At 32.3% G+C, this 19,309-nt stretch overlaps 2 long non-coding RNA genes across 2 annotated transcripts; both read right to left on the bottom strand.

Annotated features, from left to right (window-relative positions):
- Positions 1-4,016: 4,016 nt before the first annotated feature.
- LOC123673640 lies at positions 4,017-5,233 on the bottom strand. The gene is made up of 3 exons (XR_006746520.1): positions 4,790-5,233; positions 4,457-4,730; positions 4,017-4,149 (listed from the first exon to the last, which is right to left on the bottom strand). It is a non-coding gene; the product is annotated as an uncharacterized LOC123673640 (long non-coding RNA).
- A 975-nt stretch (positions 5,234-6,208) lies between these two features.
- On the bottom strand, positions 6,209-18,577 carry LOC123673639. Its single transcript, XR_006746519.1, has 2 exons — positions 18,440-18,577; positions 6,209-6,663 (listed from the first exon to the last, which is right to left on the bottom strand). It is a non-coding gene; the product is annotated as an uncharacterized LOC123673639 (long non-coding RNA).
- Positions 18,578-19,309: the final 732 nt, after the last annotated feature.

Genomic DNA, 19,309 nt, shown 5'->3' with positions numbered 1-19,309 from the left:
TATTTATTTATTTAAATTAACGTGTCTCGACAGCTATGGTCATTGACACAAGATCACATTGAAAGTAGTCAATATTACAAAAAATTGGCCTTTTGTATATTCAATAATGTTGAACAATTGACAGTTTCACATTTTTCGATGATTGCCGAGATTTAAGTAGGCTGGAAATATTTTTGCAATATTTATATATTGCAGTTCTTAACAACAAATCTAAAATATATCTTCTATGTTCCGAGCAGATGATATTCGTTGCGAACCATTCGGGCAGAAAATTTTTAATGCATTTAACACTTTTTTTTTTCAAATTACACATGACTTTATCATTGCAACTTTTCCCTATATCTTTGCTGAAACAATCCAAAACTATTGTTGTGAATTTCTCCAGCAAAGATGTAGGTGCTTTTAATCCACATTCAAAATTTAAACCGTAATTTTTGAAAAAGATCAAGAGCTCATCTTCATTTTCAAGATTTTTAGGAGCCTCCAAAGTGATTTTACAATCTTCACACCCGAAACGCTCCAAACATTTTTTGACCAAATAACCTGCAAAATATACTACAGAACATTTTTCCAATGTCACTTCATCTCGAAATTCGGTGGCAGGAGTACTACTTGGACTACTTGAAGAATCCGAATCGTCCGATTCTGATGAAGACGAGTTTTCATCGAGATTCAATAAGTGAAAAGGTTCGTTGTTATCTGCCACTAAAATATTTTCATCGTCATCTGCCTTACTACCTGCATTGGCACTTGCAGGGGATGAGTTTACATCCGTTTGTTCGTTCAACAGAATATTTTGGGTATTATACCTGTTTATTTCTAGGGATTCTAAGAGTGTTAGTCTTAAGCTCTTGTTTTCTAAATGAAGGATTTCAAAGTTATTATTGAAGGTATGGTCCCATTCTTTTAAGTGATTCGCCTAGGTTGAAAACGAACTATCAGATGTATTACTCTTTTGGTGTTCCTTTATCCTTTTATTGAAAGATCTTCCTGTTTGTCCAATATAAACCATAGGGCAATCAAAAAGTCTAACGATTTTTTCTGAGCGCTCGTTCTTCGCCACGAAGCCTGTGATTTAATAATAATAGCATAGTATAAGGAAAGTAACCTGTAATGATTGCCCTATGGTTTATATTGGACAAACAGGAAGATCTTTCAATAAAAGGATAAAGGAACACCAAAAGAGTTATACATCTGATAGTTCGTTTTCAACCTAGGCGAATCACTTAAAAGAATGGGACCATACCTTCAATAATAACTTTGAAATCCTTCATTTAGAAAACAAGAGCTTAAGACTAACACACTTAGAATCCCTAGAAATAAACAGGTATAATACCCAAAATATTCTGTTGAACGAACAAACGGATGTAAACTCATCCCCTTTATTGAATTTCTTCCGATAGTTTGGAAATCCCAGCCGGTAAATTGTCCAATATAACTTTGTAATTTATGATACCCTTTCGAATATTTTTGTGTCAATTTTGTTCCTATATAAGATTCATTACAGGTATACAGATACAAAAAGAATGATAGAGCGGATTTTGAGAACATTTAATCCTCCAAGAATACACTTCGTCCTCAATTCTATGAATGATTCAAAACACTTTGTTTTTCTGATTCAGTTTAGTTAGAGGAGGATGTGTGTACATTTCAAGACCCCAGGTTTAAAAGAATAGAAAGATTCGTCGGTTCTCAATTCAGAATAAAAAAATTTTTGACCACTGAAATAGAGAAATGTCTAAAAATCACAATGCATAGGGATCAGAAAAGCAAGGTTTCAAATGAAAAAACTTTACCAACGATTTAAAAGACGGCATTACATTTCGAATGTGGAATCTTATATTATTATTTTTAGAACTCTTTATTGCTAAATTCATATGTTTGAATCTTATATCCAATTTTTATATTTTTTTCATTGATAATATCCCAATTCTATTCATATTTCTTCGGATGAAACCACTTTCTACTATTATATGAATAATTTTAATTCAATTGTATCTATCAATTTGTTGTAATTATTCCTGAATAGAGAGTTAAGTGATCATTCAAACTTTTATCGTAATGCAAAACGCAATTATTCGAATAAATATTCAATGAATATTCGAATATTCAAATGTAGTGGTAACTTAATAATAACATAAAAATTGTTGGCAATGTTATGCGACCCCTTTTCAACCACGCCACTGAATGAATTTTCGTATTATTTCTGCGCCATCTATAGCTCATGATTCAGCGCCATCTATTATCGAGTTACTTCTCCACTTTGGGTAGTCAATAGTGTTCGATATATGCAACCCGTAAAACATTGGTTCCAAATACAGAAGCGACTCCAAGTGACCAGCTCCTTGCCGTCAAACGGCGGTTGGCTTACTATCCTTTCCTTATACTATGGCTGAACCTACCTAGAAACTGTCAAATTGTCCAGCAACGAAATAATACGGTACACAAAAGAGTACCGAATAACCTTTATTTACAACTGATGTTTATCTGATGTGGCAATAAAATCGTGAAATAACTCAAATAAATTTACACGAAATCACTTCTTGTTAACTTCCGAAGTATTATCCTCAAGCACAATACCGAATCTAAGAGAGCTTCTGAACTTCCCAAATTTTGTATTATATGAAATATGGTAAAAACAAGGTAATTTGCTAAACATCATTACATTCGAATCGCTTTCCTTCATAATAACAGACATTTACTTTTTCCCAAACTTACGAAACCTTCGGTCCGAAGTAATTAATTGACTATTGGATCCAATCCAAAACCTTCCATGAGGAATCCATTTTTTCATTCGAGAAAGTTACATGAAAATCGGTCGTATGGCTCTAAAGATAATCAATGCTGCAATAGAAACATGCAGGTATAAGCGACAAAATATTTTTTTTGTTCGTGATAAATAATTCAGGTTATCAAGAATATATTTCCTAAAAGACGGTCCTGATAGCTACAATCCACGCCCCTCAGGGAGGAGCAACGATTTTTAGTTCACAATTCTGGCACTTGAAACAGATTTACAACGTCACATAGAATTTTGAGTAACTATGATGTTATATATTTCTAATTGGTATCATTGAAAAGAAGAAGAAATAGGCTATGACCATATTGTATTAGATTTTCGAATTTAGGTCAACTGAAGCGACAATAAATTATTCAAAATTGGTATTGAAAATCGTACTTTCTACTTCAATAAAACAATTAATTTGCAACTTAAAGTGAAATTATCACCTAACGAACATACAAACCTTCCAATATTGTTTTGAATCATCTCGATAGCGTTTACCGTTCCTGAGAAAATCAAGACCGAATTAGTTAAGAAAACGCCTGAATTTGCGCCGCGTGAACGGACTCTTAAGTGAAATTATTACCTAACGATCATACAAGGGATAAAGACCTTCCAATATTGTTTTGAATCATCTCGATAGCGTTTACCGTTTCTGAGAAAATCAAGACCGAATTAGTTAAGAAAACGCCTGAATTTGCGCCGCGTGAACGGACTCTTAAGCGATTAACACAACGTGTGAGGATAAAGTAAGGAACTAAATTCATAATTCCTCTTTGGAATGTTTTCAGCTGTTGACTGTCCTGTTTGAAGGACTTGAAAATGTATAATTGTGGATGAAGGAGAAAAAGAGAATGATTGTTACTCGTTGTTCAGTTGTTCGTTTATTCAGAGAATACATGAAAGGAAAAGAATAATCTAAAGCACTTGATATAGGTAGGACAACATAATCACAGAGTTGATGAACCATAGAGAAATTATTTTCTCCTGGCACAAGCAAAAAAGCACGGACACGTCAATTATAATTTATAATTAAGCAACTTATGAAATAAAATTTTACTTATGACGTAATTCAGTTTTCCAGAGAAAAATAGAAACCGTTGTTCGGTTTTCGTAACAATGATTTCTCTAGGAGGAAGTGTTGTTAACCACTCGCTCAACCCTCCTTCTTTTAGCTACTCATTTTACCCATTTCCATTCACAGGCGAATGGGGTTAGAATAAGACCCAGCACTGATGGAAGATCGGCAAAAGTGAAGGCGAATAGTAGATACAGTCGGCCAAGATCCATCCCGAGTTGTAGAACCATGGAGTGGGTAAATAAATTGGTAACGTTGTTACGTGTTCAATTGATTCTTAATTCAATCCCTAAAATATCGTAACACATTTATTATTTTCAAGGGGCAGCTCGCGGCTTTGCTGCAGTGGAGAAGGGGGTGGATACTCAAAATGAATTAAACAAAATTTAGGGCGCCAGGTGGTTTAACAAATATTACTCAAACCCTTGAAAATGACACAAGAAACCACCAAAATATTTGATATCAGGGAATTGAACGAAAATTAAATATGAAATTAGGTTAGAATATGCTGATTTAATGAAAATATTACTATTGCATTGCAATTAAATGTTGATTATGTGACAAATGACTGAAAAAGAGAAAAAAAATTACACTACCTGAAGGGTTTAAACTGTATGATTGCCGCCGGCATTCATTGACATTGGAAAATATACAAAAATGTTTCAGTGAAGTAGGATGTTTCATATAAGTCATATATTGGTGAAAATTAATAGTTCAGTTTTACTCATCCAGATTCTCGCAGTCCCAGTTGACTCCAATAAGGGATGATTCCCTTAGCTTAGGAAAAGGTTGTTCCAAGAGTGAGAGAGGTTGATAAAAAGCCTGTATTCTGTGCTGACTTCAACAATATTGTAACGGAAGAGAAGAAGCCTAAAAATTCATAAAATTTGGAATAAATTTATAAATAATATATTCATTCTTTCATTTACCTTGGATGTTATGTGGCTTTTGAGAAACTTTGTTGAACGATGCTATTTGATCCCGTTTAGACGGAAATTTCACAATTTCTTCCCAAAATACCAAAACCATAAAGAAAAGTGAAAATAGCAATAAACACAATTTGAAACTATAACCCAGCATCTGATATCTGATTGAAAAATTTCAATTTTTGTTTCGCTGTGCTAAACGCAATCGTTCTACCATAAGAATGAGAGAGCATGAACCAAATTTTCGAGCACATGGCGCATCAAACAACTTCGCAAAAAAAAAAGAAAACATGTATTGTGGGAAGCCTACGCAGGAATCTTTGAAATAATGTAATTTATTTTTCGAAACTCGCATCCGCCAAATTACTGTCACAACGTAGATAAAAATTGCTTTGAGAAATTAACACATTCACTGTGATATTCAAAAATTAAACTTCGACAATCGAAATTAAGCAGCGTAAATGTTCAAATTGGGCTCTCCACTTCAGCGCGAAACCTTTGCCGTAACTTCCCTAAATTATTTGATCAATATGAACCTGCGATTTTGAATTACTCCACTAAAAAAGTCTGAAGGAGTCAAGTTTGAGGAGCATGGTGGCCACTCAATTGACTTCAATGTCCGTCAATATCTCGACGCCACATTTCCCAGAAGGTGGATAGTATGTCGAGGACCTATATTGTTTCCTAGACATGATCCCCTAGACTTTTTTTGGGGGGTCATTCAAATCGTAGATTTGAGTTAAGACCAACAATATAATGTTATGGAATCTTCGATATTTGATACTTCGAAATGCTGCTGACTTTGCGAATTAATTTAACCTGTCTCAATAAAAAAACATTTTTCCTCTTAATTATGAGTTGCTAAATTCTTTTAGATTTGAGTCTTTCGAGCTCGAATTTTTTTTCTAGCGTTTAATGATTTTATACTGAGATGCAATCAGCAAAAGTATTTTCAAACTCAGCCACTTTCATCACAAAGAATAAATCAATAAATATCATTTTATAAGAAAATTATCTTAATAAAACTTTCACAATATTGTCATAACATGCGAATTAGTTTGCCAATAATGAAATCGAAAAGGTTATAATTAATATGAGCAACATTTCTTTCCTGTGTCGGAGAATGTGTATTTGAGTCTTTTTGTGTGTCAATGAAAGTAAAATAGTTATAGAAATAGGGCTTTGAAGCGTTATCACTTGAATTAAATATAAAAAATAAATAAATCATGAATGAATTATAATTATGGAAACTGAAATATTTATATCCTCATTTAAAGTTATGAGTTATGTATTCTGTCTAGAAAATGAAAAAAGATTTGACATTACACATTTTTACTCATGATGTTTTCACTGTTTGTCAAACTTATTCCAGTAACATTCCATCAACAAAGACTTGTGCTGAAAATAACCTACTACAATTGATAGATTTCTTACATTTATTTACGTACAAATATTCAACATTGAAAACATTATAATACCAAGGGCTTAAAAGCATTCAATTTTATTTTCGAATGTTAATTGAACTTCATTGATATATAATCTATGAACAAAAATATCTGTATCTGGTTAAAGATCTCAAGAGTCTCAATCTCATTCTGGCCCTCGTTCACATATGCTCCCCGTTATCTATCACATTCAACATTAAAGAATCAAATATAACATCAATGAATTAATACAGTTGAAATGTTTATATCACAACCTATTGTATTGGTTTGATGTATTATTCAGATATAAGGTTTTGAATCGGATGAAAATTTGATCACAGGTGCAGATCTCGGGTTTCTGGCATCTGAAGTCCTATGACAATATTTTGGAACGAATCCATGACTTGAAGACAGATCTTGGCAGAAATGAAGTTGATTTTTCTGGAAGTCATCCTAAAAAACAGAAATATGACAGTATGACGTAATCGGTGCTCAAACCAATAACCTGATAATTTATATGTTACCCGCAATGTGTATAATCTGGACTTTGAGAGCAATAGGGACCTGGGTCTAGGGATTTTGGAAGAGGTATCTTGTCGGAGGTTATGTTCTTTAGCTTCTAGCCATCTTTGCCAATGTAATTCATTATACCTCTAATGATTGCGATGATAACATGCGATGATTCGAGTTTCTGGTCAACACAAAGAAATTTGAGATGTATCTCCTTGTTCGTCATGACCAAAAAATACTAGAGTCTTTTCGATGTCCTCGCTCTAGGCAGAATGGGTCGTTTCAAGGGATCTATTCATTGTAGCATATGATATCTCCGAAAGCTTTTGTTTGCCTTGTTCTGGATTGTGGACGAATCAAGCAATTTATTTGGAAGTTGTTTTCCTTTAACTGTTATGAAATCTGAGTTGTTGTGTTCATTTATGTTTTGCCTTGATTTTAGTCGCATTCGTGGTTTTGTGCGAGTTTATTTCACAATATTATGATTGGATATTGGTAGCTACTCTCAACTCAAAAAAATGAAGTTCGGAATAATTTTTGTGAATTAAAATGAATAGTATGTGTCTATATCTTAATTTTGGCTTTTCAATTTTGTCACTTCATATTAAATGTGCATGATTTTGTTATACATATAATTTATCTATTTAATGTGTTTTCCTGTTAGAAACAGTTATTTTCCAAACGAGTGCGGCAAGTGATACTGTCCTACACGAAACTGCCGTTGGAAAGCGGAGTTCGGTCAAGCAATTGAGTGCGGAAATAGTTATTTATAATACAAGTGCAGAAGGCATTGATATTCTTCCACGAGTTCAAAATTCAAAAACGAGCCACGAAGTGGCGAGTTTTGGAATGAACGAGTGGTAGAATGAGCCTTCTGTACGAGTATTATACATTATTTTCTCTAATTCATTGCATTTTCATTGAAATTAATGAAATATTTCCATAAATATAATTTAGTGCTTTTTGCATTGAAAAATGTTGGTTGGCAAAACTGATTTCTTTAAGGCAATTTGATGAATTGACAGATAAAGCCGTAGCGGAAAGTTCGGAGTGCCAACATAGAATAATAAAATATAACCATGAAAACTGTGCGTTTCTGATATATTCTCGCACGATTTTGTTCTACAAGATGTGGAAGAATGAACGGAATAACCACAGAATTAGAGAAAAATACTTTCCGCAAGAATTGGGAACAATTTTTTTTTTCTACAAGCGCTTGAAATAAAGTTAGACTCAAACGATTTTCTTCATTATTTCTATACACATGAATGACAGACGCAATTCTGCATGTCGTTAACATAGTTATGTCATTTTAACTTTAATTGGGCGTTCGGTGCATAGAGACATGACATAATTCAATTTATTCTTTAATACTTCCGTGCGGAAAATACCCTGCTATTTTTTTACCGCACGCATATCCGTGCGGAAAAAAATAGCACTCTCACTGTGTGGGAAAGTGACTGTTTCTGACTTGAAATGCGTGTATAAAAGAGTTGAAAGCGAACGCTCGAAGAAAATATACATACAGGGTGTTTCAAGTTCGACGGCCTATTAGACGTTTCTGGAGAACGGGGCCGATTTGAAATCTGAAAATTCGGAATATGACATTGTCCATGATGCCCTATTCAGTTTAAATATTTTCAAAGTTCCGGAACTTCCGGATATGCAAGAATAAAAAAAATTTTTTTCAAAAAAACACATTTTTTTTCATTTCATGTCTTAGATATTATCAAATTTCCCATTCTAAATAATTTTTCGCTGATGTTTTTGCGTTAGTTCTCATATTTTTCAAAATATCAAGAAAAAACCGTAAAAAAGAGTGAATTTCCTTAGTCACAATTACGTGAATTATTTTTACTGTGAATATCCTATGCGTATGTATACTCAATTCATTTTCTCAAACTAGAATGATGTAGGAATATCGTGCATTTCTTGAACTTGAGAAATATCATCACAGGGTGTTTCAAATATTGTGAACAAAATTTGATCATAACTTTCGATTTTCAAATTAGAACCCTATTTTTTTGTGATTTCGTTGGATTCTACGGTAAAAAATAAGGGTAGTGTCCAAACATGATTATGCTCCTAAATTCAATAATTCAAGAGTTATTCGAGATTTTATGAATTTATGTTATACGTAGAGTCAATTTCATTCGATCTCTTTCCAGACACACTTGCAATAATACTCTATGACCATAGAAATTTAAATATCTAATTATTTCATAGTGACAGTTGTCATTACATTATTGAAGCTAGTAGATATTAATTTCACGATATGAATTCCCGTTATTCTAATAATGAAATTCTGGATCTATTCCATATCCACGGTGAATGCGACAGAATTGTTTCGAGAACTTGTCGAGCATTCAGAATTATCCACATTTACCACCAATTGACGAGAAGATATTTTGGAAGTATGTTTCAAACTTTCTGTTACTCCCTTTTCATCACCACACTGATGTTTTCCTGAATTCATAAAATGTATTCTACCGCTTTTTATATGAATAAAGGCACAAAGGATTCCTTCATGATTTTATCTCATTTGGTAGGTACTGTTATGGAATGGTATTATCGACTTATAAAATCAATGAGAATACATTACCAGATTCTATCTTTCGGAAACTACAGCAAATTCATCAAATAGATAATAAATTTCAAATTGATATGCTCCAATAACATTAAAGAAAGTAGAGTAACTTTATTTATTTATTCCATTCACTTGTACATTGCAAAATTAGCATAATTCCAATATTTCTAAATTTCTATATCAATTTTCATTCAAAACATCTCAGGATCTGAAACAAAAGGAAAGTATCAATAAAATTCAAGTTCAATTTGATAAAATCAACAAAAGATATTCAACTCAAGTATCAGGATCTATTTATATATCATGTAAATAATGTTAAAAGAGTCAAAAGACTGAATATTCAATTTTCATTCATAATGATAAAAAATAATCATTTATTTTATATTTCCTATGTTAATTTTCATGAAATAGCTTGTGATCTAGTTAATTACATCTAGATGTAATCTCAACAATGTAATATTAGCCAAAATTCCTAATAAAATTGTAAATAATGAAAAGGGATAGGATATCGAATGATAAATCAGGGATTCCAAAGTAATTAATTTCTCAAACATACAAAAATGTATTTAATTCATTAGATAATAGTATAATTTAAAAATATGTAGTAGATTTTAGGAGCTATAGATAGAAATCTTTGAATATTAGGCCAAAGAAAGTGAATATTAGAAAAATTTCTAAATTGTATACAGAATATTTGAGAATTTTGTAACTTAGAATCGACCGAATGCAACATATGTGGTATCAAGAGATGGGGAAAAAAATGAAGAAATTAACTAGATCAAGATTGAAAAAAGAAAACTTACCTCAAAAGAGAACATTGCGAAAGCATCATATTTGGAAAATTTTTTGACATCCAAGGCAATGCTGATTTCAAGAAAAAATTGAAAAACTATAAAAGAGCCCAGCCTAACAGCAGCCATTCATTCAGTGAAAAACCATTGCAAAGAGCACATCACTTGAATCAAGAAAATATACCGAAAACAATTGAAAAGTTATAAACAAAGTTATTTACGTAAGCTGAAAGAAAACATAAATAATCCAAATACGTACCTGGAAAATAACCATTGTGTAAGGAAATTAAAAAAACGATTAATTAATTTCTAGAAGAAAGTTCCCTGGTTTCAAGCAAGAGTGTGAAGCAGTATTATTTATGGATAATAATCCCAAACTAGGGGAAACTGAAATTCTATTTATCGATAATACCCCATATAAATGGGAGCAAACTACTTAGTATCTCGTATTTAACTGAATCTTGTCACGATGAAACAGGATTTTTAACTAATGGAACTAGAGCATAATAGGTTTCCTGTGATCGAAATCATAATGCGAAATGTTAAAAAACATCGAATTTGACATTCTACAATAAATATCGAATATTTTCGATACCTTTGTAGCTGTTTTGAATTCTGGACATCGAAAATAAAAAGTTATGACTCAATATTGCTGAGAGCTCCAGAAATAAATAGAAACAATATAATAGGAATATTATTCAACGGCCGCTTTCAAATATCTTTCTGTTCTGTACCTGAATGTCCTAAACCATATATTGGTTATTGCTAGATTTCTCAAGATTCCTTGTACCTACCCTATATTTACCTATACAATAAGTAGTATATCCAGTTTTGAAATTCTATATATTGAAAATATTTCATAAAAATGGATGAAAGCTACTAAATATGTGTTTTCAACTGAATTTGGTCACGATAACTCAGAATTTTTGACTAATGCAACTAAATCATAATATGTTTCGTGTGGTCGAATTCATAAATTGAAATATTAAAAAATATCGAATTTGATACTCTAAATTAAATATCGCTGTGTAGAATTGCAAAACTGAAATTCTGGTTAACGAAAATAATCCATAAAATTGGAAGCAAACTACTAAATATGTATGTCGTTTTCAACTAATTCTCGTCATCTGAGTCTTATTATTCTCCTCTATGATAGAAAAACTTTATTGAATTCAACAGAATTTTCCCACACCAAATTATTACAGCGATATATATCGATATTTTTACTGTCATATATTTCGATACATTTCGATAGTGCCAAAAAATATCGATACAATTTATATCGATAGTTTTCTGTCCCTTGCCATCCCTATCCCAAACCAAAACAAATTTATGAAGATTAAGGTTAGAATTTGAGGTTAGAAGCATAGAGGACGATATCATAGAACAAGGATGAAGGCGATGAAGTTTTAGATAAGTAAATATTAGATTAGATTAATAAGAATTTAGTTATTAAATAGGAATTTTGAATAGTTAATTTTTTTTTAATATTAATTAAACTTTTGAATCAAATTGAATCTAAATTGAACCCACCTGAGTAAGAGTCGATATAAAAAATTAAAAATATAGTATAAAATTTTCAGTTATTGGATCTAATCATTCAAAATTTGAATCAAATCACCAAAAAAGTAAACGCAGCTTGAAAATACGTTCCATAACAGTACCTACAGGTTTTTTTTTCTAGGTAGGTACTCCAGTATAATGGATATTCATAAAGTATGAAACATCCTTTCAAGAAGATGAGGAAATTTCTGATTTGAAATTCGATGAGTTCTACCAATAATTCTATTGCATTCATCTGAAATTTAGAATTAGATATTTATCATACAAGTGCAGAAGTAATTGATTTTCTTCCAAGAGTTCAAAATGAACGAAAGGGTAGAATGAGCCTTCTCTACGAGTTAATAAAAATAATAGATAAATCGGTTCCAGTCTAAGATGATCCACAAGATGTGCCAGGAATTAACTGATTTGCCACATAATTAGAGAAAAGTATATCCAGAATTTTGTCAATTGAATATTGGAAATTCAATTCGTGAAATCAAATTAGTGTAGCTTTGATAATGAAAACACCTGTCACATGTAAAGTAATCAGACTCGCTCTGCTCGCCGAAGGGGCTCCGCCCCTTGGACGCCGTCACTATGCCGGTAGATCCTTCACTGGGTATCCCTCTAGAAAATAAAAGATTTTTTTCGGAAACCTTGTATCGTTAGCTGATTTCAGACGATTCACTCGGTATACTATGCTGATTCTAGGGTGGAATTCTATATGGTTTTTTTTCCTAGAACATACCGTTTGGCCCTTGCTCACATGAAAATATTTGATGCAAATAACTTTCCATGACGACAAATCAAGGGCAGTCCTAGCCTTAAATTTTGAGGGGGTTCGCCGTTATGAGCTTCGAGTATTTCAATGGAACCAAATCTCAGATTATACCGATATCAAGCCTTACCTCTCAAAAATATTTATATTTAGATATTCATATGAATATTTATATAAGGCGTACAACTTTGCGTCCGCCGCTTTGCAATAGATGGCTGTAACGGTAAGTGGTAGTAGAAATAAATATATTGTAGATGTCATACAATAAGTTTAGGTATTTGTAAACATAACGCCATTGACATGTTAGTCGATTTGTGTCTGCATCATAAAGTTATTCACGATCAACCATGTTAGCTTACGAGCCAAATTCTCGTCATTTGCGGGAGGTTTCAATTTTCTACTAAAATATATAGTGAGAACGATATTGGTGGAAGAACGTACCAACGATATTGTTTATGTCTAGGTTTAGTTCTTTTCTGGTACATCAGTAAAATGGCTTGTTCCATTTGATTAAATAAATAAAGAAATAGATGAGTGGTTTCAACGCTTCAAGAATGGTGATTTTGATGTCGAAGACCAGCATCGCGGTGAAAGAGAGAAGTTTTTTGAAGATGCAGAATTGGAGGCAATAATTGATCAAGACTCATGTCAAACGCAACAATAATTGTAGGATCAATAGGAGTGACACTAAAAGCCATTTCAAAACGCCTGAAAGTCATAGGAATGACTCAGAAACAAGGAAATTGGGTGCGGTACGAGTTAAAGCCGCGAGGTGTTTGAACGACGTTTATTTACTTGTGAACAGCTGCTTGCAAGACAAAGACGGAAGGGGTTTCTGCATCGGATTGGGACTGGAGACGAAAAATGGATTCATTACGATAATCCCAAGCGCATAAAATCATGAGGATATCCTGAAAATGCTTCCACATCGACGGCCAAACCGAATATTCACGGTTCTAAGGTCATGCTCAGTATTTGGTGGGACCAGCTCGGCGTAGTGTATTATGACTGAAAGAATCACAGGCGATCGTTATCGAACGCAATTAATGCGTTTGTACCGAGCATTGAAAAACAAACCGTCGCAATACAACGAGAGAGAAGATGAATTGATTTTACTGCATGACAATGCTCGGCCCCATGTTGCGAAAGTAGTCAAGATATACTTGGAAACGTTAAAATGGGAATTCCTACCCCACAACCCTACCCGACGTATTCTCCAGACGTTGCTCCCACAGACTATCACTTGTTTCAATTAATAGCACACGGCCTGGCTGACCAACACTTCCGATCTTATGAAGAAGTAAAAACTTGAATCGATTCGTGGATCGCTTCAAAAGATGAACAGTTTTTTCAATTCGTACGCTGTCCGAAAGATGGGAGAAAGTAGTGACCAGCGATGGGCAATACTTTGAATTATAAATGTATAACCAGTTTTTTACAATAAAGCCTCGAATTTCGCAAAAAAAGTTGTACCCTTATGTATTTGTTGTATTATAATACCATTATTTACTTATCAGGGTTTTAACCATTCAGGTAGAAATTTGAAAAAAATTACATTGTTTAATATGAAAAAAAGAAGACAATTGGCAACTACATCACAAAATCCAATTTGGTCTTTGAAACTTTGAACCCTTTGAAAACCTTGTAATCACAGCGTCCTCGTCAACATCAATGTCCCTATAAATGTTCAGGAGGACAAAATACTCCATAAAAATGGGAGCAAACTACTAAATATGTCGTTTTCCACTGAATCTTGTCATCTGAATGTTATTATTATCCTCTATGATAGAAAAACTTTATTCAAATCAACAGAATTTTCTCACACCAAAATATCACAGCGATATATATCGATATTTTACTCTTACACATTTCGATACATTTCGATTGTGTCAGAAAATATCGATACAATATATAGATATCGATAGTTTTCTGACCTTTGCCCATCCCTAGTGTGGATTTGCCGAACGCAGTCATAACCATAAACAAGGATTTCTCTATGATCATAATTGTCAGTCACACGCATGTCTTAAAATTTTGTTGAAATATAAATCGTATATTGTATTCTTTAATAATGAATAAAAAATAACCGATATCAACCAAATTCTCAGATCTCATTTTTCCAGAAATGGCAATTTCTTTCTTTGAAGAATTTGGGAGAAATGAATAATCAAAATGTGAGCGTCAGTCTTTCAAGAAAGTTATTCATGCTTATAGGTTTGTAAAAAATTTTTAGAGAATATTGAATAATAATATAATCCCAACATTAAGATTTTAAATTAGCACATTTCTTCTTTATAGAGACATGTATGATGCATAAGTCCAAATTTAATTGATGATTGGGTGGGAAAAATTGACAAAAAAAGTTTATGTTTGTTAGTTAAGTTGTCATCCTTCTTATGGTCCTTTTTTTTTGTTTATTTAATAGTTACAATAGACAATTATTAGCATATTTTTCTCTGAATTTCAACTTTGAAAGAAAATTTGTCGTTTTATGTCTTGCCCATGAAAATATTGATATTCTTGTAAGTCAATTCAAAATGAATAATAGATATATTTTAAGGGCTATCATTCCATTGGATATTTACTTGTAGGCCCTAAAATGAAGTTACATTTATTCAATTGACTCATTAATAGAAATACTACCTGAAATAAAGAAATTGCATTCAATGTTTATTTTCAGTTTTGACAAATATTGAATTTACATAATCGTTCGATAAGATCTATGAAAAGACCTACAGTGAGATTTTTGTTTTAGGAATATTCAGTATAGCTGTAATAAACAAACTGAAAAGAGGCAGAATGAATAATAGATCTACCTTTCGGATACCCATATCTGAGAAATCAGGTTATAAGAAGTCCCTCATTTCCAAGGTTTATCAATACATTTTTCAGTTGAGCAGCAAATTATTCTTCTATTCCATATTTTGTGAAGAAATACAATATAATTGCAACAATTGGAAGGACCTATTGGAAATTCCTGACGAACTAAGGAGTTTTTTAGTATCTGAAGATTGTATTGATGCTATGTTATAGAACGAGACTTGTGGCTCTGGGTTTTACTCAGAAGTGAATTAAACAGGGCAATTTATGTCCTATATAGTAAATAAAATTTTGATAGATAAAAGTTTCAAAAGATCAACAATTGATCATAGTATTTACATAAATCAAAAAATAACTGGCTTACTATTGTTGCATTGTACATGGATGACTTTTTTGTTTTAACTGATGTTAATTCTGAATGAATTTTCTGATAGAAAATTTTATGATAAAGAAATTAGGGGAAGCTAAAAATGATTAGGGATGAATATTACTAGAAATTATGGAAAAGGTAGTAAAGCTATCGATTATATTCTTCAAATATGTATTGCAATAATTCAACATGTCTGATTGTGAACATGTGAAAACTAAATTGAATTTTGATTCAACAAAAGAGAGTTGTAATGATGAACCATATAAGAAATTAATAGGTTTATTAATATCTTCAGCAGTATTAACTAGTCCTGATATAGCATACTCTGTTAATTTCTTGAGTCAATTTAATAATTATCTCATTGTTGAACACTGGAAAAGTGCAAAACTCATTTCAAGATACAAAGATCATTGTTCAATATTTACTTCAGTCAAAAGGAACTGAGTATTTGAAATCGGTACTAAAATTGTATCGGCCAATACTATTGACCCATATTAGTGTTAACTTTGGATCTGAATCAATGAATAATTTAATTTTTATCAAAATGAAAAGCAATGAATAAATCAGTAGGATAGCATTTTTGAAATGGCCATATAGCACCTATTCCTATAACGATTAAAAAATTGGAAACTTTAGTGAACAAATAGGTAGGTATCTACATTTTTATACAAATTTGATCATTTATTCATGACATGGAAATTTTCAGTAAATAGTTGCTTTTTAAAGTATTTTATACCTTCATTGAATTGCTGGAAAATTGATACCAATTTCGAAAGTGACTGCCATGTTAAAATTCTTCATATACTGAATGATCCTTCAAAATTTATTTCTGTCGTAACATTTTGACTAGTATTTCAACTGATATATTCCATACGTCATTGAAATCAATATCTTCAAAGTACTATTCGGAAGACTTATAATGGAATTTAGAAGAATATGTCTTTCTCAATTTCATAGTCATATATGATATGATGCATAAGTCCAAATTTAATTAATTCACATCTAAAGTGAATGTTATTTTTAGAAATATTCAGTAAAGCTATAATAAACCAACTAAAAAGAGACATAATGAATAGACTTGCCTTTCAAATACCCATGGCCTATGTTACCTCATAAGCAATTACCTACAATATCTTATCTTGGTGAAACCTTTTTGAGAAATCAGGTTATAAGTTTGAGAGTCTCTAATTTCCAAGGCTTATTAATACATGTTTCAGTTGAGCGGAAAATAATATAACAGGGTATATATAGTTGAAATTATCAGTATGAAAGATTTGACTTATTCATTATAAATTCAACAGCACTGCACTCAAATTCTTGAAAAACGGAGTGGTCACTTATATTTTTGCACTCCTCTGTCGTAAAAGTGTATATTTTAGATATTCAAAAAACACATGGAAACTTTTGACTGTTATCTGACTAACTTGGCTCTTTTTTTCCAGTAATAAAGCCAATTGTGAATTATCTATAAAGAGTCTTTCTATCTGTTTAATACTGTTTCATAGTAGCATAACTTTTACTCCAATCCAAGACTGAATTGATGAATGAAGCTTCTGTTCTCTTTTGTAGTTCCATCTTCTGTCGCAATAGATTCAAATTCTCACGAAAGAGAATGTAGTTTTATAGTTTGTGGAAAATAAACGAAAAATTCTTGAAATGAAGTAACATTCATATCCAATTGAATGATACAAACACTTAAAACAAACCTGAATTGAGGAAAATGCATTCGATGATATCAATGTTCATTTCCAAATTTTGACAAATATCTATCGAATTTTCGATTCGCCGAAGACTTTGCATTTTATCTGTCGGCATTTATTCAAATATTGAATAACAATTTTGGAAACTGCAAACTTTTTCAAGAACTTTCATATATCGAAATGGAATATTTATTATTAACATGACACTGACAGCCAAATTGTCCACAGATACCACAGAAATATGGGACTTGAAATGTCAAAATGATCCGAAACACCCCGTATACTCGAAAACCGCGAGGAGAATCGAAGGTTTGCGATTTTTCCCGGGATCTCCAGACGATTTTGAGGGGGGTCTTATTCTTGTCATTTTTGCTCTAGATGGTCCCGTTTGGGCTGTGATTTTACGTTTAAAGTTTGACGTAAATGTGCAAGCGGTTTTATATATACTTAGATATTTAAATTTCGATGGTCATAGAGTATTATTGCTAGTCTGTCTGACAAGAGTGACAAGAGATCGAATGAAATTGACTCTACGTATAACATAAATTCATAAAATCTCGAATAACTCTTGAATTATTGAATTTAGGAGCATAATCATGTTTGGACACTATACTTATTTTTGAACGTAAAATCCAACGAAATCACAAAAAAATATGGTTCCAATTCGAAAATCGAAAGTTATGATCTAATTTTGTTCACAATTTTGTGCACAATATTTGAAACACCCTGTGATGATATTTCTCAAGTTCAAGATATGCATGATATTCCTACATGATTCTAGTTTGAGAAAATGAATTGAGTATACGCATAGGATATTCACAGTAAAAATAATTCACGTAATAGGGACTATGGACTATAAGGACTAATGCAATAATTTTAGGAAAGAGTAATTGAAAATGGAAATCTTGATAATATCTGAGACATAAAATGAAAAAAAAAAAGTTTGTTCTGAATAAATTTCTTTTAATTCTTGTGTAACCGGAAGTGCTGGAACTTCGAAAATATTTTAGCTGAATAGGGCATTATGAACAATATCATATTCCGAATTTTCAGATTGCAAATCGGCCCCGTTCTCCAGAAACGTCTAATAGGCCGTCGAACTTGAAACACCCTGTATACAATACTTACCTGGCTCTGATGCATTGTCCAAGCTAATCTGGCGCGCTGATGTAGAGAAAAGAGAGGACAGACAGATCTTGATGGAATATCTCTCTCTATACTATGGCCTAAGCTTATTCCATCAGGCCCTCGTAATAAATCAGGCGTTTCACTCAATCCTATAATATGAAGAAGAAGAATCTTATTGGGTGAGATGTATCAAAATTTTTCGAATAGTAATAATAATGTATAATCAAATGTCAATCAAATTGCAAATTCCTAACTTACGCTCGGAGCTGCTACTGTTGAACAACTAAGAACCTACGATTTCGTCTCTCAGTCGAGCGAGTGTCTTAGAAGAATCTTCACTTATGAGCCAGTATGTTCTCATCTCACCTTTTCCCTGCGATATAAAACAATATAAAAGAGTGAATGTGATCATTCACTGAGTAGAAAATGATTTTAAGTACCAACATAAATGTTGACATATTGGGTCTAAATCAACTTAAAACTAAAAATTGAGAAGAGCACTGTATTGGCATCAAGAGCTTCTAAGTGCTGTACAGTGCATCCCATTTTGGGTGAGACAGCCAGGTTTCTCGCTTGTTATTTAAGATAGAGCCTTGCGGTTTCCACGTTCCGGTACTACTTTTTCGTGAAACTCAAGTTGGTCTAATCAGATTTTGCATAACTGTTTCCGTTCAAGAGATACAGGGTGATTTTGGAAATTGATACTTTTCGGACCCCTCCTTTATCTCCGAAGTTATTAGGAATAATGCTGAGGTGAAAAATACGTCTGAATCAGAATTCTGCGTAGAATCCAGTGGCGTACTCAATTTTTTTTTCGGGGTATGGTTTTGAAGATTCAACATAAACCTATAAACAATAAATATATAAACA

This window comes from Harmonia axyridis, chromosome 2 (assembly GCF_914767665.1).
Source record: "Harmonia axyridis chromosome 2, icHarAxyr1.1, whole genome shotgun sequence".
Taxonomy (NCBI): Eukaryota; Metazoa; Arthropoda; class Insecta; order Coleoptera; family Coccinellidae; genus Harmonia; species Harmonia axyridis.
The sequence above is the reverse complement of the archived record's forward strand: the minus strand, read 5'-3'. Positions and strand labels throughout refer to the sequence as shown.